The following is a 26,888-nucleotide window of genomic DNA, read 5'->3' as shown; positions in this document are numbered from 1 at the left end:
TGTGAGCTCATGTTAATAAGTGGATGCCTATGGTCAGATGTAATTTACCTGCATCAAAATCCTGGTATCGAAGCTTATAACTTGCGTTGGGACTGGATTAGTGGCTAGCTACGTTTGATATCACTTACATAATCGCAAAAGAATCTTCGTTTGTTAATTTTAAGTTGGAATGACAAGCATAAGTTATCGGACCCTTGCATCCATAGATATCTGACAACTTTCTATATGGGAAAGTTTTGTCTTAGTTGTAAAGATGATCGATCACTGCACAACGCCTATACAAATTCCATTGATTGCTACATATCGTAGTGCCTGTGGTCACTCGTGAAGGATGTAATATGCCCTAAAACACATTTGCCATTTCTTGATTGTGCGTCTTCTGGATTTTACACAATTACAGACAACTTGGGCTCGTGAATGATTACGACCAAAGTAAATGTGGACCTGCACGGTTTCCCTCCATGGCTTACCTTGAAAAAGTAAAAAACTAGGAAGTTTTATGAAAGGCTTCAATTCATTATTTTTACTCATACTTTTTGCGGCATAAATAGCCGTTGTATGCACTTCAGATCCTATAGTTTAGGCCTAGAATAAGGAAATTGATACAATCGCAGGAGTCTGTATAGCTAAATTTTCAGGAGTGATTCTCGTCTATTTGTACAGCCAGTGGCAGAGAAAAAATAGGGATCATCTAGTGCAAGAGACAGAGACAAATCAGGAATCAGAGTAATAGAGATAAATCAGGAACTTGAATTACGGAGAACAAACTTGTAGACAATTGCTCCCAATTATCAACACTCCCCCTCAAGTTGGTAAGTAGATGTCACTAATGCCAAGTTTGCTGAGACAGCCATTAAATGCTTGGTATGGCACTGCTTTGGTGAGCATATTAGCAAGTTGTTATTGAGATCAAACATGAGGAACTTGAATCAACTTTTCTTCTAGTTTCTCCTTGATAAAATGCCTGTCAACCTGAACATGCTTTGTTCGATCATGTTGAACTGGATTATGAGCAATATCACATGTTGCCTTGTTATCGCAATATAACTTCATAGGACTGACTTGCTTCATATTTAAATCCTGCAATAGATTTCTGATCCACACAATTCACATATTGCCTTAGTCATTCCTCTGTATTCGGCCTCAGCACTAGATCTAGCAACTACCTCTTGTTTTTTACTTCGCCAAGTAACTAGATTTCATCCTACAAAAGTAAAGTAGCCTGATGTAGAACGTCTATCTGCAATTGACCCAGCCCAATCGGCATATGTATAACCTTTAATATCCAAACTATCACCTTTTGTGAATAAAATTCCCTTTCCTGGAGATGACTTCAAATAGTGTAAGATCCAGATGACAACATTCATATGTTCTTCACTTGGGGAGTGCATGAATTGATTGACAACACTTAGTGCATAAGCTAAATCCCTCCGAGTATGTAAAAGATACATTAATCTTCCAACCAATCTATAATAGCGCTCCTTGTTAGCTGGAACTTGGTTTGGGTGAACACCTAGCTTCAGAGTTTCTTCCATAGGGGTACTAGCTGGACTACATCCTGTCATGCCAGTTTCCTTCAATAAGACTAAGACATATTTCCGTTGTCACAGAAAAATACCTTTCTTTGATCTTGACACTTCAATTCCAAGGAAATACTTCAATTTGCCAAGATCATTCATTTCAAACTCATAAGCAAGCTGCTCTTGCAATGCTTTCCTTTCTTCAGGATTGTCTCTAGTTACTTCATATCATCAACGTACACAATGAGGGCTGTGATTCGTTCTCCATTATGTTTCAAGAAGAGAGTGTGATCTGAGTTACTTTGCTTGTAACCAATAGACCTCATAAAGCTAGTGAAACTTCCAAACCACGCTCTAGGAGACTGCTTCAAGCCATATAATTTTTTTTTCAATCTACAAACCTGTTATTTCCTTTAGTCTGTAGGTTACAACTAGGGGAAATTCCATATATACTTCTTCTTCGAGATCTCCATGCGGAAATGCATTGTTTACATCGAATTGATGTAAAGGTTAGTCAAAATTCACTGTAAGAGATAATAAAATACAGACTCTATTAAGTTTGGCCATTGGTGCCAATGTCTCCATATAATAAATTCCATATGTTTGAGTATATTCCTTGGCAACAAGTCTTGCCTTGAACCATTCTATGGTTCCATCATCTTTTTATTTAATGGAAAATACCCACCTACATACAACAGGTATCTTCCCTTCAGGCAAGTCAACAACTTCCCACATTGAATGCTTTTGAAGAGACTTCATTTCTTCATTCATCGCCTCCCTCCATCTATGATCTTTCAAAGCTTCCTGCACATTGTTAGGAATAGCTACAACAGATAATTGATTCACAAATTCCTTACTCTCATTTGACAGTCTATGGTAGGATACATAATTTCTTATGGGATACTTAGATTTGGAGTTGAGAACAGGTTCATATTTAACTTTGGGTTTCCCTCTTATGACTCGATTTGGTAATTTTTATTAATCAGGTTCAGATTCACAGTTTACCTGAGGCTCGGGCATGGAATCAACTGGAGAAGACAATTGGTTTGGTGGTACATCGTCAGAGGAATACACAGATGACACTTCCACTTCCATTTGATCCGGAACATCATTCTCCATAACTTGTTGCCCATATGGAAAATCACCTCTGTGAGTTACAGTATCACCATTACTTGTTTCCAAATGGTCACATTCACCCCTAGTGTCCAAATTATCTCCACTTATAAGATCAAGGTCCAAAGAGCAATGCAAAGTCTCCATTTCATTTCTATTCTCCCCCTGAAGTGGAGATGCAGAGGCAGAATAATACCTATCATCTTCATGAAAGACCACATCACGAGTAACATGAATTTTACGAGAAGGGGGGTGATAACACCGTTACCCTTTATGATGCAAGGCATGGCCAACAAAGACGCAGCGAAGGGCACAGGGTTCCAGCTTATTTCTCAAGGGTTTGTGAAGGTGCACAAAGGCTACACACCCAAAAAATTTAGGGGACAGATTCAGTATGGTATGGGCACTCATAGTATTATGGAGAACATCAAAGGGGGTCTAAAATTGTAGTGAACTAGAGGGTACACGATTAATGAGATAAGTTGCGGCTGCAATGGCTTCTCCCCAATAACTAACATGCATATGAGAGCCAAAGAAGGAAGCACGAACAACTTCAAGAAGGTGACAATTTTTCCGTTCTCCTATCCAGTTTTGTTGAGGGGAGTAAGGGCAAGTCGTCTGATGAACAATGCCATGTAAATTTAGGTATTGTTTTGAGTCTTGATTAACAAACTCTCCACCATTATCTGTATGAAGAACCTGAATATTTGATTTATATTGGGTGGCTATTATTTTTTGAAATTGCTGAAACAAGGAACTAACTTCATTCTTTGATTTCATTAAACGAACCCAAGTCATGTGAGTATGATCATCAATAAAAGAAACAAATCAACGTGCTCCACTCAAAGAAGAAGTTTTTGCAGGTCCCCAAACATTAGAGTGAATAACCATAAAAGGTGCATGACTTTTATGCATACTAATGGGAAATGGTACACGGTGACTTTTAGCCATTTCAAAAATGTCACACTTAAAATCTGAAACATTTAATTGAGAAAAGAGCTTTGGAAACAACTTCTGTAAATATCCAAAAGATACATGGCCAAAACGCCTGTGCCATAACTAGACTTCTGAATGCTGATGTGTGTCAGACTTATTAGCTGAGAAAACTTGAGCCAACTGATTGGAGCTTGCTGGCAGTAGATCAAGATATTAGAGCTTTCCTCTCCTAGTACCATAACCAATTGTCTTTCGAGTCCGAATGTCCTTAAAAGTACAAAGGTTAGGCTAAAATATCACAATACAGTTCAAAGTGAGGGTTATTTGAACAACAAACAATAAATTATGATTAAGAGAAGGAAAAACAAGAACAGACTCCAAGTTCAAATTTTGGGTAAGAGGAACTAAAACTTCTCCAACCATGGGAGAGGGAGTACCATTGGATGTGGACACTATATGATGATCTAAGGATTTCATGGACTGAATATGTTTACCATCAAAGGTCATGTGATCTATGGCACCTGAATCAATTATCCATTTGGACAAAGGTATGAAGAGACTTACCAACATTCCTAGCAGTTGCAATGAAAGAAGAGGCTTCCTCTGTATTACTACTGTTAGTGGAGGGCTCAGCCACAACAACAGAAGCATGATGATTTGACTTTCAATTTCTCTTGCGAGGTGCCTTGGAAGGATCCTACCATTCTAGATATCCAATTATTTCATAGCAACATGACTTTGTATGCCCAGTTTCTCCACAATGAGTACATACACGTTCTGATTTTGCAGCTCCTATTTCATAGCTACGATTTTGTGATCCAAATAACCGACTTTGGTCAGTTGTGTGATTTGGCGGACCAGAAGTGCGATCTATTTTTTGCAATTGGTAAGGCTTGCTCTGACAAACCACCATAGCAGTAGATTCAGAGTGTTAAGGTTCACCTTGAAGTGAAGCTCGGTGAACGACATCACGGTGAACATATGCATAAGTTGCTTCAATATCGAGTGCAAGGTCTTTCCTGAGAATCTCACCTCGAATTTGTTCAAAGTCTTCATCTAATCCATTCAAGAAGATATGCACCCACAGTCTCTCAATTTATTTTTTATAGGCGACAACATCTTCAGGTTCCTTCATGACAATCCTATCACGGTGATCTAGTTCTTGGAAGATTTCTACTAGATCACCATAATAGGTGGAAAGAGAACGACCAACCTGTTTGGTGGAGAATGCCCATTGATTTAGTGCAAAGAGTTACGATTCATCTGATTCATCATAGAAAGATTTAGCAAGAGCAGTCTAGATTTCACGGGTAGTAGACAGTCTAAGATAATGCTTCATAATCTCTGGTGACATAGAAGTAAACAAGCATCCTTTGACCTTTTGATTTTCAGCATACCATTTTGCATAGGCAGCATCGGTAATATGTGGAATATGTGTTTTACTTGTGAGGTATTCAAGCTTCTCACACCCTGCGATCTGTATTTCCATGATTTGGGACCAGACATCATAATTAACTTCGATAAGGATGAAAATGGTGGTAACACTAGGTTTTTCTGATTTAACATGAATGACTGGTACAAAAGATGATTCAGGTTTATCCTTAGTCATGATACGAGGGGTATATGAGAATTCAGGCACAGAGGTGAAGAACTCTCGCTCCGATACCAAGTCAAAAACAAGGAAGTTTTATGAAAGGCTTTAATTCATTATTTTTACTCATACTTGTTCGGCATAAATAGCTGTTGTATACACTTCAGATCCTATAGTTTAGGCCTAGAATAAGGAAACTGATACAATCACAGGAGTCTGTACAACGAATTTTTGAGGAGTGATTCTCGTCTATCTGTACAGCCAGTGGCAGAGACAAATTAGGGATCAACCAGTGAGAGAGACAGAGACAAATCAGGAATCAGAGTAACAGAGATAAATCAGGAACTTGAATTACGGAGAACCAACTTGGAGACAATTTCTCCAAATTGTCAACAGAAAATACATATGATGGCTGCATGGAGAAATCAGGCTATAAAGTTCTGAGTGGTCCACAGATATGCGTTGAACGGTGTAGTCCATAGCGTGTTGTTCCACATCGTGTGCTCCACATCATACTGTTCTAAAATTTTTTTTGGAAAATCTTTATGCGATCATTTCACGAGGAGGTATCGTTTATGCCTGTATAAACGAGGGAGATTTGATTATGTTTGACTGTATTGTATGTATCAATAGAGGCATTCATTTATTCATGTTCCATATTGATTGATTGGTTGGTTTTAATCACAATCTCCATGAAAGTGGCAGTTTTCAATATATACATTGCCAGTTTAGTTCTGCTCAAATCATTCTGAGCCTTGGTCCAGGAAATTAGTAAGACATTCGTTGCCTGCGTAGAGCTTGCGTGCTTCTATGTATGGCTAGAAGCGTATTTGCATGAATGAATTCATATTTTAGTTGGATAGAGCAACACAATGAAAGCAGTGGTGAATCTGAACACGTTGCATGGAGTTGAAGAACTATTTATAGAAGATGACCATGACTATGGCTTGGACATTCAGCTAGTGTGGAACAAATTTCGAGATTCATGTTCTGTGAACCAGTGCGTGGTAAGAGAAAAAGTGTGTTGTCTGCTTTGATTCAGATTTAGCTTTGCAAGGATCATCGTCCCATTCATGACCAAGTCGTTAGACCCATTGATCATGCATACCAATATGTAGCCATTTCCTCGAAATTTTAGTTTGCTTTCTCGATGTTTCTCTGTTCTAGCCACTACCATCATTCTTGGTGTAACTGAAGCTCAAACTAGCCATGAAGAAGAGGATGAGGAAGATTATGAGAACAAATTCTAGAGTTGTTTGGATTTATATATGGAAGAGTTTCAAAAAACCTACAAGAAGAAAGTTCATCCTCATAAACTGGTGATATCTATGTCCAAAACTATCAGCCAAAACAATGTCAGTGCTTGTATTCTGCAGATTTAAAATATTCACATGGAATGTCGAGGGTCAACCTCAAAACATTGGAAAGAACAACCTTTGTAGATATTGGAAGCAATTTAATTTTGTTGAAGTAACTACAGGATTTGTGCAGGCTGCAATGTGATTGAAGACAGTTTGTGGTTAGATCTATGCTTTGGTGAAGGGTAAATATATCATAAAAGTAAAGTTGAGTTCTATGAGGGATTTATATAATGCTTTATAAAGGAGTTATGTTCTTTGTTTTAAGCATTTTATAAAGGGTGATACCATCAGGATTGTTGAGATAAGATTATCGAGTCATGAAAAGAGTTGTAATCGTGAAGTCAACCTCTAAAGCTTGAGTTAAGTCAAGATAGAGTTTAAAGTCCACCATTAATTATTGAGTTATTATACAAAATCTTGCATTATCGGTTGTAAACAACACCCGAGGTCCATTAAAAAGTTGATTTCAAATTAGAATTATGGAGTTAAAAGGAAATATAGAGTCAAGTCAACAGTATTTTTAAGTTTGAGTCCTTGGTTGTAGTGGGTGTGTGATCGGTAAAGCCCCACACCCAAAGTCTATTCATTGTGAAGACAATTTGAAAGAGATATTGTAGTTGTTGCAGTGAAGGAAGAAAAGGAGCAAAGGAGTGCTTAGAAAGAAGGTTCAAGTGAAGTGAACCATTGAGCAAGTTTAGAGGAGATAACTTGGTAAAGTGATTCAGTTGCAGGTTACAGTGAACAAGGTGATGTTCATGGAAGGAGAATTATATGAAGATGCAGATTCCACAGAAAGGTCATGATGATGCCATATCAATTGGAATTGGTGATGGCGAGAAAGAGATTGTTGAATTAAAGGCACGACTTTACGTGCTAATAAAGTTGTCACAGAGACAGATAAATCGATGGGTAATAAATAGAACAGTTACATGGTAAATTAAACAATTGATAGAAACAAGCCTGAAGCACAAACTAAAAGTTTTAGAAGCAGAGAAACTCCAGATAAATACATACATTTTTGAACTAGAGAAAGGACCATTGCTGGGTGATGACGATGATGATGTGAACTTGGGTTTGATTCCCACAAATGGCACCATAAATTATTCTAAAGAACAATTATTGAACACTATTGTGTAGATTGAAAAGAGGCTAGAACAACCTAATGATGATGAATGTATGGATATGGACACTAATAAGAAAATTGAAGATGAGGAACAGTTAGTGCACAAATTGAAGGGTTGTATGCTACATAAGGAGGGGATGCAGGAAGTCATAAGAGAGACCTCTAGGTCTCATGATTTTTAAATTAATACTTATTTTTTGTTTGCAGGTAGTGGAGAATCGCAAGAAAACGAGAGTAATATGGAAATTGAGAAAGCTCTCGAACCACTGGAGGAGCCTATGCAAGTATATAATGCTATAGATATGGAGGTTGTTGCTGCAGAAATGGAAGTTTTAGAGGATTGGTTGGAGAATCAAAAGAACAGTTGTGAAGCAAATGAAATGATGATGGACTGCAACAATTTTATAGAGGATGAGGATGAGGTTTCAAAGAAGAAAATGCTATAGCAAAGTGGCAGTAATGAGGATGACTTCTAGGAGAAGAAGCAGAAAATGATAGAAAATGAGTGTTATGCTAGTGAAGTCATGGAGGACAAGAGTCATTCTCAACAAAGAATGGGTGATTTTTACCATCAAGAAGACATGTTGGACATTGAAATTGAAGAGATTATAAGCTTGATGGTGATGGTGTCACAAAAGACACATATTGCAAGAAGGAAAGAAGATGGCAGAAGCTTGTTGATGACAATAGAACAAGCATATATCAGCAAGGAGAAGGGAGAATTAAAATAGAAGGTTTGGAAACTTGGAAGACAGAAAAGGACTGCCATGAAACATCGACAACATAACAAAGTACATGATCAACAACAAACCAGCATTTGGGATCCAGGAGGGTTTTTTCATCTTATGAAAACTTATGGTTTGGAGACCATGATTTTCTTTTCCCTGGGGTGTCTCATGTAGGTGCATCTAACCTAGGTGAAGTGTTCACTTAGGGAGTTAGTTTAGAAAGCTAGGATTTAATTAATTAATGTATTTTTCCTATTTTTTTAATAGAAAATGACCATTCAATAGTAGAAGATTCAAAAGTATTGTGGAAGATTCGAGAAGATTATGGATTAGTTTTCTTTTATCTAGGGATAAGGGATTGGAGATTTTAGGGATTTAGAACCTACTTGGGTTCTAATCCATTTGTATAAATTGAGGTGAGCCTACGAGGCATGTAGGAGATAAATGAGTGTGAGTGAGTGTGAGAAATGAGAGGCCAATCATTGGTCCAATTGTCTTGTAGTTATTTTATTTATTAATTAATTATATTCCTGACTTTCTCTGCATACCTATTGTGTGAATTTTAGTTTTCGTTTGTGAGATAATGTTAATAAGTGCAGGCCTATGGTTAGATGTAATTTACCCGCATCATATTATGTTTCTTATTGTTACTTATATTTTATTCAATGTTTTAATTGTGGTAAAGTTTTCTCTTAAAGAAAGTGTTGACTTCCAAGATAATATAGAATCATTATTCTCATTTTCCTGGGTGTTTTTTTGATTGATAAAAGTGGCTACCTTGAAAATATATATATATATATATATATATATATATATATATATATATATATATATATATATATATAGATATAGATATATATTATTGTTACTTCTATTTCATTTAATGTTTTGAAGTCTATTCATTGTGAAGACAATTTGAAAGAGATATTGTAGTTGTTGCAGTGAAGGAAGAAAAGGAGCAAAGGAGTGCTCAGAAAGAAGGTTCAAGTGAAGTGAACCATTGAGCAAGTTTAGAGGAGATAACTTGGTAAAGTGATTCAGTTGCAGGTTACAGTGAACAAGGTGATGTTCATGGAAGGAGAATTATATGAAGATGCAGATTCCACGGAAAGGTCATGATGATGCCATATCAATTGGAATTGGTGATGGCGAGAAAGAGATTGTTGAATTAAAGGCACGACTTTATGTGCTAATAAAGTTGTCACAGAGACAGATAAATCGATGGGTAATAAATACAACAGTTACATGGTCAATTAAACAATTGATAGAAACAAGCCTGAAGCACAAACTAAAAGTTTTAGAAGCAGAGAAACTCCAGATAAATACATACATTTTTGAACTAGAGAAAGGACCATTGCTGGGTGATGACGATGATGATGTGAACTTGGGTTTGATTCCCACAAATGGCACCATAAATTATTCTAAAGAGCAATTATTGAACACTATTGTGTAGATTGAAAAGAGGCTAGAACAACCTAATGATGATGAATGTATGGATATGGACACTAATAAGAAAATTGAAGATGAGGAACAATTAGTGCACAAATTGAAGGGTTGTATGCTACATAAGGAGGGGATGCAGGAAGTCATAAGAGAGACCTCTAGGTATCATGATTTTTAAATTAATACTTATTTTTTGTTTGCAGGTAGTGGAGAATCGCAAGAAAACGAGAGTAATATGGAAATTGAGAAAGCTCTCGAACCACTGGAGGAGCCTATGCAAGTATATAATGCTATAGATATGGAGGTTGTTGCTGCAGAAATGGAAGTTTTAGAGGATTGGTTGGAGAATCCAAAGAACAGTTGTGAAGCAAATGAAATGATGATGGACTGCAACAATTTTATAGAGGATGAGGATGAGGTTTCAAAGAAGAAAATGCTATAGCAAAGTGGCAGTAATGAGGATGACTTCTAGGAGAAGAAGCAGAAAATGATAGAAAATGAGTGTTATGCTAGTGAAGTCATGGAGGACAAGAGTCATTCTCAACAAAGAATGGGTGATTTTTACCATCAAGAAGACATGTTGGACATTGAAATTGAAGAGATTATAAGCTTGATGGTGACGGTGTCACAAAAGACACATATTGCAAGAAGGAAAGAAGATGGAAGAAGCTTGTTGATGACAATAGAACAAGCATATATCAGCAAGGAGAAGGGAGAATTAAAATAGAAGGTTTGGAAACTTGGAAGACAGAAAAGGACTGCCATGAAACATCGACAACATAACAAAGTACATGATCAACAACAAACCAGCATTTGGGATCCAAGAGTGTTTTTTCATCTTATGAAAACTTATGGTTTGGAGACCATGATTCTCTTTTCCCTGGGGTGTCTCATGTAGGTGCATCTAACCTAGGTGAAGTGTTCACTTAGGGAGTTAGTTTAGAAAGCTAGGATTTAATTAATTAATGTATTTTTCCTATTTTTTTAATAGAAAATGACCATTCAATAGTAGAAGATTCAAAAGTATTGTGGAAGATTTGAGAAGATTATGGATTAGTTTTATTTTATCTAGGGATAAGGGATTGGAGATTTTAGGGATTTAGAACCTACTTGGGTTCTAATCCATTTGTATAAATTGAGGTGAGCCTACGAGGCATGTAGGAGATAAATGAGTGTGAGTGAGTGTGAGAAATGAGAGGCCAATCATTGGTTAAATTGTCTTGTAGTTATTTTATTTATTAATTAATTATATTCCTGACTTTCTCTGCATACCTATTGTGTGAATTTTAGTTTTCGTTTGTGAGATAATGTTAATAAGTGCAGGCCTATGGTTAGATGTAATTTACCTGCATCATATTATGTTTCTTATTGTTACTTATATTTTATTCAATGTTTTAATTGTGGTAAAGTTTTCTCTTAAAGAAAGTGTTGACTTCCAAGATAATATAGAATCATTATTCTCATTTTCCTGGGTGTTTTTTTATTGATAAAAGTGGCTACCTTGAAAATATATATCTATATATATCTATCTATATATATATATATATATATATATATATATATATATATATTATTGTTACTTCTATTTCATTTAATGTTTTGAATGTGGCAAATTTTTCTCTTTGAAAAGGATTTGACTTCCAAGACCATATAGAATCAATATTCCCATTTTCCTAGGTGTGTTTCCGGTTGATAATATGGGTATTGAGGCACTATTGCTATATATATCTATATCTATATATATAGATATATATGTGGAATGAAATGGGACTTGATCCCTTAATAATGGGTTTACCATACTTAAATAGTCCTTATATATCCAATATGTCTACCTCACATTTATGGAAACTTTCGCTTGTAATTAAAATATGTCTGGGTACAATGAAAGTTCTGCATCAACTTCACCTCATGAGGTCTTGAAATTAGGACATGTTTAACACTAATTGTACTTATGCCTCATATCAATCATTAATCCGCCATATGATATGAAAACCTCTGTAATAGTTCAAGGCCGTGGTGATATTCATGTGTAATTTTAAATATATTAAGCCATTGACGACGCCCATCCCTCAGTTACACTTGGAGTTCATATTCTGTGGGTCTTGTCTCGATGTGTCAAGCATGTAAATCATAGCTTTGATCCATCCATGTGACGAAGTCACAGTTGAATAATTAGATGATTCCAATAAATTGAATGACGTTAATGGCTCGATGTTACAAAAATTTTGGATTGAATACCCTCATAAAATTGTATTTTAGAATTGCATGTTATCCACAGGTAAAGGTTACTTCACTTGTGAACTAGGGTTTAACCTCTGTAATTATGTTTCTCTACTTATTGTTGGCATTTTTTTACATAGTGACCCAGTCTCATCTGTAACATTTCAAGCTACAACTGACAAGTAAATTCATAATCTTTCTAATGAAGATATTGTTAAGAGTTTTCCAGATTGATCTTGAAATTTTAATTTTACCTTCGGGTGCATGGAAAAAAAGTTGACTACAAATTTTATTTGTTTCTTTGTAGGTCCTTCCAGGATCCTTTCATGACCTTCTGTTGACACTCATTTTGTTTGGGGGTTGCATAGCTTCTTTCTTATGAAATAGGGAACTCTGGATCAACAACTCATAAAAATCATCTTCTTCAACACATTATGTTCAAGATATATGAGAAGGTAGTAGTTGGTTTCTGGTTTACACATTTGAGAAAATTAAGGGCACAACCACTGACAAAGAATTAAACCTATGACACCTGAAATGTCATACCACCATCTCAGGGTTTTGTTCTCAGGTAACACATAGGTTTTTTTTCTTGAGTTCTTTTCAGAATTTGATACAAGTTCTTTTTAGAACATGATACGAGGGTTTCTTAGTTGAATTCCATTTAGGGTCTCAAGTGAAGACTTCATCAGATGAAGAAAAACACCCTTGACGACTCAGCATCAAAGGTCGTCATGGACGTAGAAATCTTTCATCTAGGTATCAAACCATTTTTCTTTTATCTGTTATTCGTCAATATTTCTCGTTTCTAGGGTGTGTGTTTACAACTTATTCTTTGGTATTCTAGTGAATTCACTTTCTGAAAATAATTTCTTTATTTAAGTATTAGATGGAATTACAAACCCTTGCACTCAAATATTATTAGGTTGATATTTGGGTCTCTGAACCCCAAAATATTGTCTCAAAATGGTTTTTGGTTTTGCTGAATATAAGTTGTAGAGGAAAGGGTTTTATAATTTTGTATTATGTGTCCTAGCTTAAAATATTATATCCTACGAAGTACTCCCAGATTCCTAACTACCCCTATGCTTTTAATAGGTCATTTATGGTCGCACCTACAAGAAGACCCTCAAGGCAAGTTTCAGTATCGAGTCTCTTGATTTTATAATTTATTTTATTAGTTACAAATATTGTATAAGGATACTAACAAAAGTTCTTTTTATTGTTATAGGTTTGACTTATAGAGAACAACTTAGAATACTATTTAGATTTTCATTACCAGGTATGAACCTAATTAACATCGGTTTTCTTCCACATGTATTTAAATGATATGTGGGTGAAGCTAATTGATGACGACCTATTACTTCTTTATGTATAGTGTTTAATGTACTCATCCTCAAGTTAATCTACTAGTTTAAGGATTCAATTTTTGAACTCAATATTGTGTATGCTAAACAATTTGTGTTAAATTGACTCTAGAGTATGTCTAGGTATATATGTTGAGGAGCTATACATATTTTAGAATTCTTTGTACTCCCTTTTGTGTGACTAGGGCTCTTGAACCCATAATTTATACATGGATATGTATATGTTTTAAGCAACTGATTTGAATATAGTACTCTATATGTGTGTCTTTAGGGTATGTAAATTTTTTTTCTCTATCATTTAGTTCACATGAATTCTTGTCAAAGAATACCTATCGTCCTTCTTTTTAATGGATTAAGTACTTCTTTCTTTGTGCATAAATGTCAGTTGTACTATACGTATGCAAATATATTTTGTAAATAACCCGTGAGAGTGTTTTACTTGACCACTTCATACTACATGCATTGCAAATTACTATCGAGGTTACGCACCCATACTAAGTTACATGAGTGCACAACACAGTTTAATCTTGTTATTTCACTATATGGTAGCTTGCAATAAAAACATAAATAGAGTTGATATATTTTTCTTTCTTCATTGTTTATCATACTAATCATAGCAACAATGTTTTCCCAAAAATGATATGCTATCATATTTAGAATTTCTTATTTATATTTATTCGTTTATGAATTTCTTACCTCTTATATATAAAATATATATACCTATCTTTGCTCTATTCAAAATATTGTCATATGTATATCTTTACTTCGTTTACTATGAAACATACACCTCTCCACGCTTTACTTACTGTAAATGATCACATTCATTTATGTGAATTAATATTTATGTATTAGTGCATGCTACTTAATTTTTTTCCTTTCCCTATTAATTAAATGCATTATTTAATGTTCAATATTGGTGCAAACACCCACATGGTAAATAACATTTACTAAATACATGTCTCAAAACCTAGCAATCTTCATCAATAAAAACTACACTATTTTTTTTACTTATCTGAAAACTTCGAAATACACAAGGAAACTACGCGTTCCTCCCAACCAGGCAATTCCAACTGCAACAATTCCCACCAAACTTTAGGCTTCTCTATTATTAGTGGATTAACATCATTTTATGGTATTTTTCTTCCTTCCCCACATAGACTCTAGAAGTGTCATGCTTTTTCAATGTCTACCCTTTTCCTATTTGTAGCTACAATTCTACAGGTATATTCTTTCTTAGCGTCCAATTTTTATCTAGCTATGGTGTCTCTTTTCCCATCTAGCATAAAATTTATCTCCAACTATCATGTCTCTTTAGAGGTGACAATTCCTTTTAGAATCTTGGGGAGTCAAGGAAGGTCATAAATGTGACAACCAACCTATTTACTTCTCCACTACCTGGAACTCCTACTACTTAAAAAATTACTAATAACAGACCAACCTGACTACTCAAATGTTGGTTCCCATAATATTTCCAAAAAATCGACATTTTGTTTATAGTTGCACATAATTAGTTACACCTTTCATTCAAGTTTTAAAATATGTCTTGGCCCCATGACTAATGGTTATAACTTAAATAATTACAAGTAAATAAAAAATCATAAATTACAGTAAAAGTAATTACAACAGGACTATTACAATGGATAAGTCAATTCAATATATGTTATGGGATGCATCGAAAAGGAATTTATTGATTTAAGAATTTAGGGAAGAAACAATTGAAGAGCATTGATGGTGAAAATAATATAGTAAGCTTGGAGGAGTTACAAGAAAAGGTCAAACAACAATTGTAAGAAAGCAATAGTAAACAAAAATAAAGAGTAGATATGAGAAGGAAACTAGATCTTGAATTTGGTCACTTAGTTATGGAACATCATTGAAAACAAAGGATGTGTTTAGGGACATTCAATAAATTGAAAGTTAATAAGATTTGACCATGTAATATTGTAATAAAATTTTATTCTACAACTTATGAATTAGACCTCCCAAGTAACATTGAGATCTCTCGAATCTCCATTGTTGCAAAGTTGTATCCCTTCAAGGAAACAAGAAGTATTTTAGTGTATGAACATGTCGGCGATGAACATCAAGGCAACGAATAGAGGAAGAAAATTAAAAAATGAGTTTAGAAAGAGATTAAATCAGTGTTGGATCAAAGAGAAGCCAAGAGAACCATAGGAAATGAGTATCTTTGTATTTACTAAGTGGAATAATAAACCAGTAGAAGATTCGGCTTGGATGACAACAACAAAAATATAGAAGTATGGCACAAGTATTCAAAAGCTTATGAAACATTCTATTCCTATTGAGGAGTTTGACCAAGAGCATCTACTAGTCAAAATCATTATTGACCTTCATAGGTCAATAAAAATACTAAAGACATTTGGTTTCCATAATTTTCATTTAATTTTCCCAAGTTATAATATCTAGAACCCATATAGTTTAGGGCTTGTGACAAGTGTCATTTCGTTATATGATAGATTTGTAAATTTTGGAAATTAATGGGATTAGTTTGTTCGGATTGATGTAAAGGTATTTTATTTTGTAATAGAGAAAAATTAGATGGTTAAGGATTGATATTTAAACTTCTCTAGATATTCCACTTTACAGTTTTCCACAATGGATAGGATAATATTATATTAAAATCCAAAATTGTACACTATTATAGTTTTATTTAGTTTGTATATTTGTAGATTTTACTATAATTATTCCATGCATACAAATGGAAATTATGCATAAAATTAGACAACAATAAAATAATCTCTCTCACACACACACAAGACATGAAATATGCTCTGGGAAATGTTTTGGGAGAAAGCCAAGCTGGAAGGTGAGGTCACTTTGCTCTCTTTCTTTGTCTGGAAAATAAGCTTACAGGTATAGACAAGTAATGCATGTGGCTCGTAGGTTGATACAGTGCACAAATACTCTCTATGTGTGGTACCTCTTATCTCTCTTGGTTATATTTACTCAACTATGGAGAAAAATTCTCTCGAAAGAATGGAATACTAACTCTTTCTCCTAGTGACTTGGTTATAACACAAGGTAATAGCCTACTAGTGGTTAAGTTTTACTACATCAACTCTTAACTAGAGTTACAAAATAAAATCTTCTAGAGGATTTTACATAAAAAAACATGTGGCTATCCTCTTTTCCACGAATAATGGGGGTTGACGTAGCATCCTCTCGAACTATAGGTGTGAAACCAAGAAGGTAAACTTTTGAGTGACATAACTTTTGCATACGGACTCTAATTGATGTGATTATTACACCATTGGAAAAATATTTTTGTGTAGAACAACATGAAAATATGCATCCTAAAGTAGGAAATACTTAGCCCTAAAAACGTCATTTGATGTCTCAAAATCCTCACGGAAGGTTTCAGACCCCATTTTACCAAATTAGATCTGGTTGATAAAAATGGTCCTATGTGTTAATTCCTCTAATTTTTCCATTTTCAGTGCACCGAGATGGGTGCAAAAAAATATAATGATCCAATCCAGTTCCCACCTCATTTTGGGACATTTTTGGTCCCCAAAAGATTCTACCGAATGAGGTGTGGAAATTTTCCCTCCACCTTATCTTTGGAGTAGCATTTCACTTTGCCTGGAAGTCATCCCTTCAACCCAATTTGCTATAGGTCATGCAACCCCAATATTGTAGTTTTGGATATCTTCTCTAAAAATGTATCTTTCATCAAATCTACCTCACCATCTAGTGCTAAATCCTTCCTCTTCCTGATCTAACATGAGGGCTCATAGAGTTTCAAATTTTCTACATTCACAACTGACTAAATGTGTAAATATGGTGGTAGACTAAGGCAATAGGAATGATCACCCACCTTTTATAGTATATCAAATGAATCATAACTTAGAGCCTTGATCTTATTACTAGACCCTTGCAGCCTCTCCTTGTTCAACTATAGCCATACTCAATCTCCCACCTTCAATTATTTCTCTATTCTTTGTTGATCATGCTTGGAAATATATTTTTCTTTTGACTTTTGCATTGTTTCTTGTATTTGTAGATGGATCTTCTCAATCTTCTCTATAAAATTTTCAGCCCTCAAACCATCTCCTGTTGGATCTTCCCTCACTCCTTCTTTCTTCCCATATGTAATATCCAAAATTCAAGGTGGGAAATATCCCAAACAAGTCTCAAATGTGGATGCTTCTAGTTGTATCCCGTCAAAATATGCATCAAAGTCTTGTTGACTACTTCTGTCTACACATCTATCTGTTGATGGAATTTTGTAGATCTCTTCAACTTGGTGTCCATATTCTCCCAAAATGTAGTCCAGAATGCATTGACAAAACTTGTATCCCTGTCTGAAATGATGCTACTTGGTATCGCAAAGTGCGCGTAGACTTGTCCAAAGAACAATTTTTCTTCTTTTTTTCCACTGATTTTATTTTTATAGGGCAACAAAACACACATATTTTTTAACCTATCAACTACCATGATATTCATGTCCCTTCCTAGCTCTCAGTACCTCCCACAAAGTCCATAGAAATGTTTTCCCAAGGACAAATAGGTATAGGTAAGGGACTATATTGACCCTATTTCTTGTTGCTAGTCTTGTTGGTATAGAAAAGCATGCATCCTCTTATGGACCGAGCTTCCTAATCTTGCATATTGGGTCCATACACATACCTCTGAAAATTAGCCATGGTATTCCATACACCAAAGTGCCCCACAACCTTCGAGGTGTGATCCTGTCTAGTCAGCTGCGATCACTGACATGTAGGAACACATAGCTTATCTAGTCTGTAGAGTAATCCATCCTGTAGACGGTGGTCAATGGTGTTTTCACCATTATTCGCATGAGTTTTATTTTGGAACTATTGATACACCTCCTTAAAGTCCTCATTCTCTGAATATGGCTCTCTCCATGCATCATAGGTAAATGGATCTATGTGCATAATAGTCTCCAGATCTATAATATTTGATGTGGGCATCCTTTAAAGCATGTAAACCAACTTATTTGTGTTTCATTTCTTATACTTACTCATAAAATGAAACTGCTGTAAAAATCCCATCCACTTGTAATTCCTAGCCAGTTGTAGCTAACTCTGGGCCTACATGTACTGTAACGACTGGTGATCTATGTGGATTATTGTCTCCTTTCTTGTCAGATAGTGCTTCTAGTTATTCACTTCTTGCACCATGCAATATAGAAACTTTTCATAGGTAGTGTAGTTAAGAAATGCCCCATGAAATACTTCAGAATGGTAGCATACATGCCTTCCTCCCTACATGAAGATAATTCCCATAACATACCCAGTGGCATCTATCTCCACTTCAAAGGGACACTACAAGTTTTGTAATTCCAGAACTAGTACTTGAATGATCTTCTTCTTTAAGTCCTCAAAACACCTTTGCTAATTGTTTCCTTTGATGGAAACTCTTTCCACTTGTTTTTACGGTGTGGATTGGTGCTGGTACTACTGAGAATCAGGCTATGAATTTCCTTAGGTATTGTGTTTCCCCAATGAAACTCATGACCTCAAAAACATTAGTAGGCACCAACCATTTCATGATTGCCTCCATATTGGAAGGATCTATCTTCAACTCTCCTCCACTGATCACATACACTAGACACACCAAAGGTTGTTGTGCAAACTCGCACTTCTTGAGATTTTCTACTAGTTGGTGCTTCTTCAATGTTTCTGACACCTGCATCAAATGTGAAATAGGACCCTCCCAGGTAGAATTATATATAGTATATAATCAAAATAGACAATAAAAACTAAATATATAAAAGGCCACAATATCTCATTCATTAATCACATAAACTTAGTTGGGTCATCACATAGTTCATGTAGCGTGACTAACCACACATACAAATGTTGTCTGGTTTTAGAGGTGGTCATTGATGTATCTTCTTCTTTGACTCGAACCTAGTGATCTCAATACTTGAAGTCCATCTTAGTGAATTATTTTTCTTACTGTAATTGATCCAACAAATCATCTATCCTAGGAAGGGGGTATTTGTTCTTGAGCATGATTTTGTTGAACGCCATGAATCTATATACATGCTCCAAGTGCCATCCTTCTTTGGAACAATGATGATGGTTGCCTCACATGGTGATGCACTTGGTTGAATGAAACCGTGTTCCAATATTTTTTGCAACTGTTTCTTCACCTAACTTTCTTCTATAATAGACTACCTAAAAAACCCAATATTTGGAAATGGGGAGTCTCGTAATAGCTGGATCTCATGCTCCACTTATCTCTTAGGTAGTAACTGTTTAGGTTCTTGAAACATATCCATGTATTCCTGTAACAACTCCTCCTATTGTTGTTCCTATTTCTCAGTACACACCTCTAGGGATGCTTTGGCTCCCCTTCAAACCAATTTTCTCTTAAAAACAATAAAACATACTTCGTTGGAACTAATCAATTTCTTGTGTTCGCTCGCTCTTATCAATGAAACCTTTTACTTACCTATGTGAGAATTGATGATGAATAGTTTTCCATCCTTAACAGGCTGGTATTGGTTGACTCATGAAAAGTCAATCTTGCATGTATATTTCTAGACTCCCAAACACGACTCCACATACATCAATGGGAACCGAATCTAGATCTACTTCATCAAAAAATCACTAATACAAAATCTAATTTTGCATTGTTTTGTTACCTTCAACTCTACATCCTTATTTACCCATCACAGTGGATACAAGTTTCGATGATCACGAACTTCAAGAAAAAGCTTCTTGACCATCTCTGCTACAATAAGATTTTCCTCCAATCTTCAGTCAAACAAAGCATGAATATTTGTTTTGTTAATCTATATCTTTATGATCTAGACATATGTAAGAATACAAAAAAATAAAAATATGAACATAAACACATAAATGCAGCAGAAATAAAACTTCATTTCATTAATATCAAAGAACTGAAATATGCTTACATACATAATGGAAATAAACTAGTTCAGGTGATTGCATCTATCTCTGAGAAGATATGTGCTAGTTACATGCCTCAAAACTATGTTACAATGAGGATCAAAGCCCTATTTATCATTGACAAATAATGGAAAACCATAAAAATTAAAAAAAGCTAACTCTAGGAGATGAAGCACTAAAACTATGGGCCTCGTTGGGGTAAATTGGTACATACCCTTCACGGGGTAATAATTTTGGCATATGATCTTTGTTTAATTCGTACGATATCTCATTCGAAATATATTTTTGAGGACTACAAATTTTGACTATAAATGTTAGGAAAAGACTCGCATTTTCTTGTTTTCCAAAATAACATCATTTAGGGCCTCAAAACAGCTTCAAAATTTTAGTACCAAAAAAACTACCAAAAATAGTAAATTATGGTACAAGTAAGGAAACTAAAATTGTGCTATAATTAAGGAAACTAAAAGAAACAATTGTGGGCAGGGGTGGAGGTCTAAGTGGAATAGGCGGTTGTCTACCAATATCAACCTCGATCAGTTCTTCCCCCTTACGAAGCAATGGTCCCCATTACATTGAGGGCCTTCATGAGATGGGAAACATTCTGCTGAACTTGGTCCTTGGTGAGCCATTTTCCTTTGTGTAGGAGTTGGTTAGATTTAACAACCCGACATAGTTGGATATTTTGCTGGAGAGTGTGCTTGATCTGCATGTCCATGATCTGATCAGTTGTAGCCTAGTCCATGTAGTTTGGTTTTAGTTCAGGTGGTGTGAGTTGTTCTGCAATGTCTAATGTGTCAAATAATGGTAGAAAGTATGGTTGAAGGTGGTCTACATTGAACACTGGGTTCAGGCCAAGAAATGGTGGGATGATGAGCTCAAGAGAATTATATCATATGGCCTTGGTAATGTTGTATGGACCATATTAGAGTAGTGAAGGTTGCGGTTATGCCCAGCGAAGTGCTCGTTATGCAATTGTAACCAAATATTATCACCCACCTGGAAGTTGTGTGGCACCCGATGTTGATCATGACGCATTAGCTTGGTCCAATGTGTCATGGAACTATTAGAGGATGTGTTGAATACACTTAATGAAGTTGTCAGCCATATCAACTTTAGAATGGACATGAGTTGAATTTGGCTGAGTAGTTATAAATGGTATGGCTACATCAATGGGACAGAATAGCTCGAATCCCAAAACAACCTAAAAAAGGGGTTATGGTCAACTAATCTATGGAGGCTTTCATCCCATGTTTGAGGATGCTTCGAGTTGTACATGCATGGAATGTGCACGATCACCCTGTTGATGACCTATGTTTGGAAATTAGTTTATGGGTCGAAGGTAATGGACTTAGTGAGCTTGGCATATAGCATTAACCGTAGGCTTGAACAAAATGTAGTCAGAAAACTCATGTCCTTGTCAGAGATAACACATTTTAGAATCCTAAAGTGTACCCAAATGTGTTCAAATAAGAGATTAATAGTGGATGCTATAGTGATACTCTTTTTACAGGCTACTCGAAGGTCCATCTTAAAGAAAATGTCGATGACCACGAAAAACCAGTCATTTCCATGCTTAGTAGAAGGAAGGACCAACATTTAATCCATGCATATGGATTCCCAAGTCCCACTAGGAGTAGGAAGAGGAGTATGTAGGCCTTGCTTCTTGTTCATTAGTTGGGAAATGGCATAGGTAGTGTAGGATCTGATGTACTTCCCTACATCATGTCGAAGGTTCAACAAAAAAAATACTTCTACCATACTGCCACTATTTTCTCGACTCTCAAATGGACTCGACTACAATGTGCCTCCAAAATCATTTTTGCATGCTTGCTTAAGGGAACACAGAGGTGTCCCAGGTGGCATAATAGTGCACCTTGGAGGTGAAAATATTGAACTTGCTTTCCTTCCACGAGCATTTGCTATGTGTTGTCTAATTTTGGATCATTCTTGTAAAGATGTGACCATCCCAAATTCTCGTGCCCCCAAGAGTTGAGCAGAGTGGTCAGCACCATAAATGGTTGTTGACTAAGATAGCAATTGACATTATTGGTGATTCCCTTCTTGTACTTGACCTCAAAATGGAATTGTTGGAGATATGTGGACCATTGCTGAAGGAGATCATTCTCCAACTTTCCTTGTGTCTATATTAATTGTAGGGGATAGTGATCTGTGTGGATGATTGTTTCCTTCACCAAAATGTAATGCTTCCATTTTTGGCAAGTATGCAAAATGGAATACATCCTTTTGTCAAAAGTGGGATAATTTAGGACTATATCCGAAAGTGTCTTGCTTTCATATGGCACTAGATGCCACTGTTGGGTAAGAACTTCACAAATAGCATAGTGAGAGGTGTCTTTCTCAATTTCAAATGGTTGTTACAGGTCTAGAAATGTGAGGATTGGTGTAGAGGAGAAGAGATGCTTCAACTCAACACATGAATTTTCTTGTGATTCAAACAAAAATACTATTTTCTTTCACTGTGCACTTGGTGACTTGACTCAAAGCCCAGGTGATATGAAACAATCCCAACGTAAACCTGTGATAATATTAGCAAGATCCAGGAAGCTACAAAGCTCTGTTAGAGTAGTTGGCACTGGAAAATCCTGTATAAATAGCATCTTGGTTGGGTCGACATGCACACCTTTCTCATCAATGATGTATCGCAGATATTGAAACTAGGTCATACCAAAAGTTTATTTCTCTGAATTGGCACACAAGTTGTGTTGTCTCACGGTTTGGATGACCTATCAGATATGTTGTATGTGCTCATCCCAGCTCTGATTGAAGACCAGGATGTCATCCAAGTAAACTACTACAACTGAGTTGACGAAGGGTTTGAATATGTTGTCCATCATCTACATGAAGGTTGTGGGGGTATTCGTCAACTCTAAAGGCATGACCAGATATTAAAAAATGCCCTCCTTGGATTTGAAGGCAGTCTTCCATACATTGGAGGGTTCATTAGCTACCTTGTGATAATTCAACTTTAGGTTAGTATTACTAAAGTATTTCTGACCCTTGATTTGGTCCAAAAGGTCATCAATCCATGGGATTGGATGCCTATTTTGACTAATGATCTTTTTCAATGCCTGATAGTCAATACAAAGTCTCAGGCTGCATCCTTTTTCCATGCCAACATGATCAGGCTCCCACAGGGTGATGAATGGTCCTGACGTGCCCTTTCTGCAACAACTCCTCAATCATACTTATCATGTTATCGTTCTCCAGAATAAAGTGTTGTGAGATTGGTCAATTGGGTAGCAATGTGCCCATGGTGAGGTCGATGTATTACTTGACTTGATAGTTTAGGGTACCCTTGTGGGTGAGGTGAAGATGTCCCTGTATTCCTCCATGACCTTGTCCATATGTTGTTGTTGTCCATTAAAGCCCTATCTATATTCCAAGGAGGTGGCCACAATCTTATTCTTTCCTTCAGGGCGAATCATGAGGAAGAAAAATTTCCTTGTATGAGAAATGATCTTACTCCATTGCGTTGTGGAAATTAAAGGGATGGTGGTAGGAGGTTCTACCTCTAATATCCTGTACAACTTATTTCTGAAAGTAATAATAATAGTCTAAGGCCTAGACAAATAGACAATATGAAATTTCCACAACTATGGTTGGACTAATAATATATCACAAACTTCAAGAGGAACAGCATTACACATTACCTCATCACACAGTACTGCTCGTTGACGCAAAAATCTCGTCCTTGGTGGATCCAACCAACGGTGTATTGTTGCGGGTGTTGTTTGGCTACTAGGCCCAACCACATCCTAACATCTATTGAAATGAGTTTCTTTTGGCTCCCATTTTCGAAAATGAATTGTAGCGAGGAACCATTCACCCACATTTGTGAGTGAAAGAGGTGCTCACCCTCCTCTAGATCTCTAAGCTCAATCTTCTAGATATTGGTGGTGGCAATAGTGGCACTGGGATTTGCATCAACAATCTACTTCCCATTTTATATCCCCTTATCAGGCTCCAACTAAGAATCAGAACATATATCTAATTCAGAAGCCTTCAGGTTGACCAACAACACCTGCTTGTCTCGATACTCACTCATGTTGTGATTGACGCTCTTATGGAACATAGAACACTTTCCCGTGTCCTTCATTATCTTTGTGATTTTTTTCTTTTCTTACGGCTTTGTTGGGTTGTCTTAGCTCACCCTGCCTTAGCTTTTTCCTTTCTTTTGTGATTTGGGAGAGCCCTTCCCTTGCTTTAGATTCACAGATCCAAGGTATTTCTTCTTCTATTTAAAGTTCTCCTCAATATTGACAGCATATCGATATATGACACCAAGTGAGGAGATTTCTAGGAACTCCATTTGTTCATGGATGTACTTATATATATAGTCAAGGTACTTGAGTATCAAATGTTTTTTAGAATCCTTGATACCCATCTTCATGTGTAGGGCACTAAAAAAATCTATGAACTCCAACACATCTTGGTCCCTTCCCTGCCATAGCATGCTCCACTTTATCTATTTATCTTAATATATCTTGATAACGTAATATTGTTCCCTCATTGTGACTCTTTTGGGCACCATAGTTACAGTTCACTGTACTCCTTCAACACTTAATTTGTCAACCAAGGCTATCTAAGCTTAGAGGAAAAGCACAGGAAATGCCACACTTCTGGTTTAACTTTTGTAAATCCTACTTCTAACCTTCTAAATAAATTCTATAGAATAAACAGGAAATGAAGTTTCAGGGAAAAGCTTAAGCAAAAAACACAAATACACTTTGGGTATTGGATTAAAAAAAGAAAAATTCTTTGCTAAGAAATCTCGACATAAAAATTAAAGCATGCCTTGCAATCTATCTGAAAAGAATATTGGAAAATGAAATGTGTTCCTGTAATAAAAAATCCATTACTTTAAAAAGAAAAGAAAGAATGATCGTCTAATATACTTATAAATCCGTTTCCTTTGCTAAATGTATCTCATTCGTGTACTAGAGAAACTACGTGCTTGTACCAAAATGAGTCTCATTCCTGCACTCGGATACTCTGTTCTAGTACATGAATTCTTTGTTCCTGTATTTTAATGTTCTGTTCCTATACTAGAATGTTATGTTCCTATATTGGAATGGTCTATTCCTGTACTAAGAACTCATTGTTTTTGTAACAAAACTTCATTATTCCTGCACTAGAACTCATTGTTCCTACACTGGGAAACTTATGTTCAAATTACCCTTCAATCGAATATAAATGTGTTATAGCTGGAAAGAAATGAAAACAAAGAGGAAACGCTATAGATTGAACTTTAATGAGATCACCACAAATCCAAAATGCTCAATGAAAATGACTATAAAATAATGGAAAGAAAATCTTGCAATAACAGAAAAGGAAACACACTTGTGATGTAAATAAGAGTACCTATCCAACCACTCGGAAATAATCCTTTTTAGATCTCGGTCACAAAAATAGATAAACTTCCTTTTGAAAGATAAATTCCATAAAAATTGTTAATCTAAAAAACAGACACCATAAACAATCCCTCTAATCAATAATGTTGAAGTTACGTTCATATACGAAATAGTTATAGTTTAATCTTTACTTGCGGAGTTGTTATTATATCACCAAAGTTTCTATTTATGTAAAAGCACAGGTATGCTTGAAAGAAAATGATTTAAACTTCAAACACATAATGTTCACCTATCTCTCAAAAAGCACTTAGAAAACATTTCTCAGGAATTTAGTTAATTTAGTTGAACAAGATCCCCCCAGCCTCATATTTTTGTGCGTCCTCACACAACTTCTAACCTCTGCAAAAAAACAAAATTGAAAGCCTTCATTTAATTCTAGATCTTAATATTGATTCCCGACCCCTGTACTTTCCACATCTTACTATGGGCTTCCCTTAGGCGATTGACAACTTTCCTCAAAGAAGCTTTACAGTGAGATGTATGAAATTTCTATTTCTTTGACTATCGCTTCCATTCATGCACTGTGTTTAACAATTCGTGATTCCTTCTCATCAATGTAGTATTATGATCTATTAACCAAAGATTTAACACGTCAACTTCATATAAGTTGATGCTCATGACCACCAAGTCAGACCAAATCTTGACATCTACTTTGATTATTTGATTCTCATGGCCACCAGTGCAGATTTTCAAGTCAACGCATATAACATGCAGATGGCCATCATCGGTCTAGCCATGCTCAAAAATAAGTTGCACATGTTACAGGATGATTTGGATTGGTTCCAAAATAGTATACCCGGAAGAAATGGAGATGAGTTCGTTTCCAGAAGGAATTCATCAAAGAGTACACATACACCGTTGCGCACTATCAAGCATGGTATCAGTTCATCACCGAGGATCACGAAGAGAAGGTTGATGAGCTAGTGTTCCCATAATCTTATGAGTCTTAGTGTTGTCTTGTCTGGCTGAGTCAAGCCAATTTTGTCCCACATGGGTATATGTGGAAAACCTATGATTTTGTAAACATGATGCAAATTTAAATTCCAAGTGTCACAAGTGGAATAAAAATAGTCATATGTAATGTAAAGAGTAATTAGGGTAGTCCAAGAGTCACAAAGGGGAATGTCAATGGTCACCCCACCCTTT

Source organism: Pinus tabuliformis, chromosome X (genome assembly GCF_031772625.1).
Source record: "Pinus tabuliformis cultivar Carrire ecotype Pingquan chromosome X, CPIR1, whole genome shotgun sequence".
In the NCBI taxonomy this organism is placed as follows: domain Eukaryota; kingdom Viridiplantae; phylum Streptophyta; class Pinopsida; order Pinales; family Pinaceae; genus Pinus; species Pinus tabuliformis.
The sequence above is the reverse complement of the archived record's forward strand: the minus strand, read 5'-3'. Positions refer to the sequence as shown.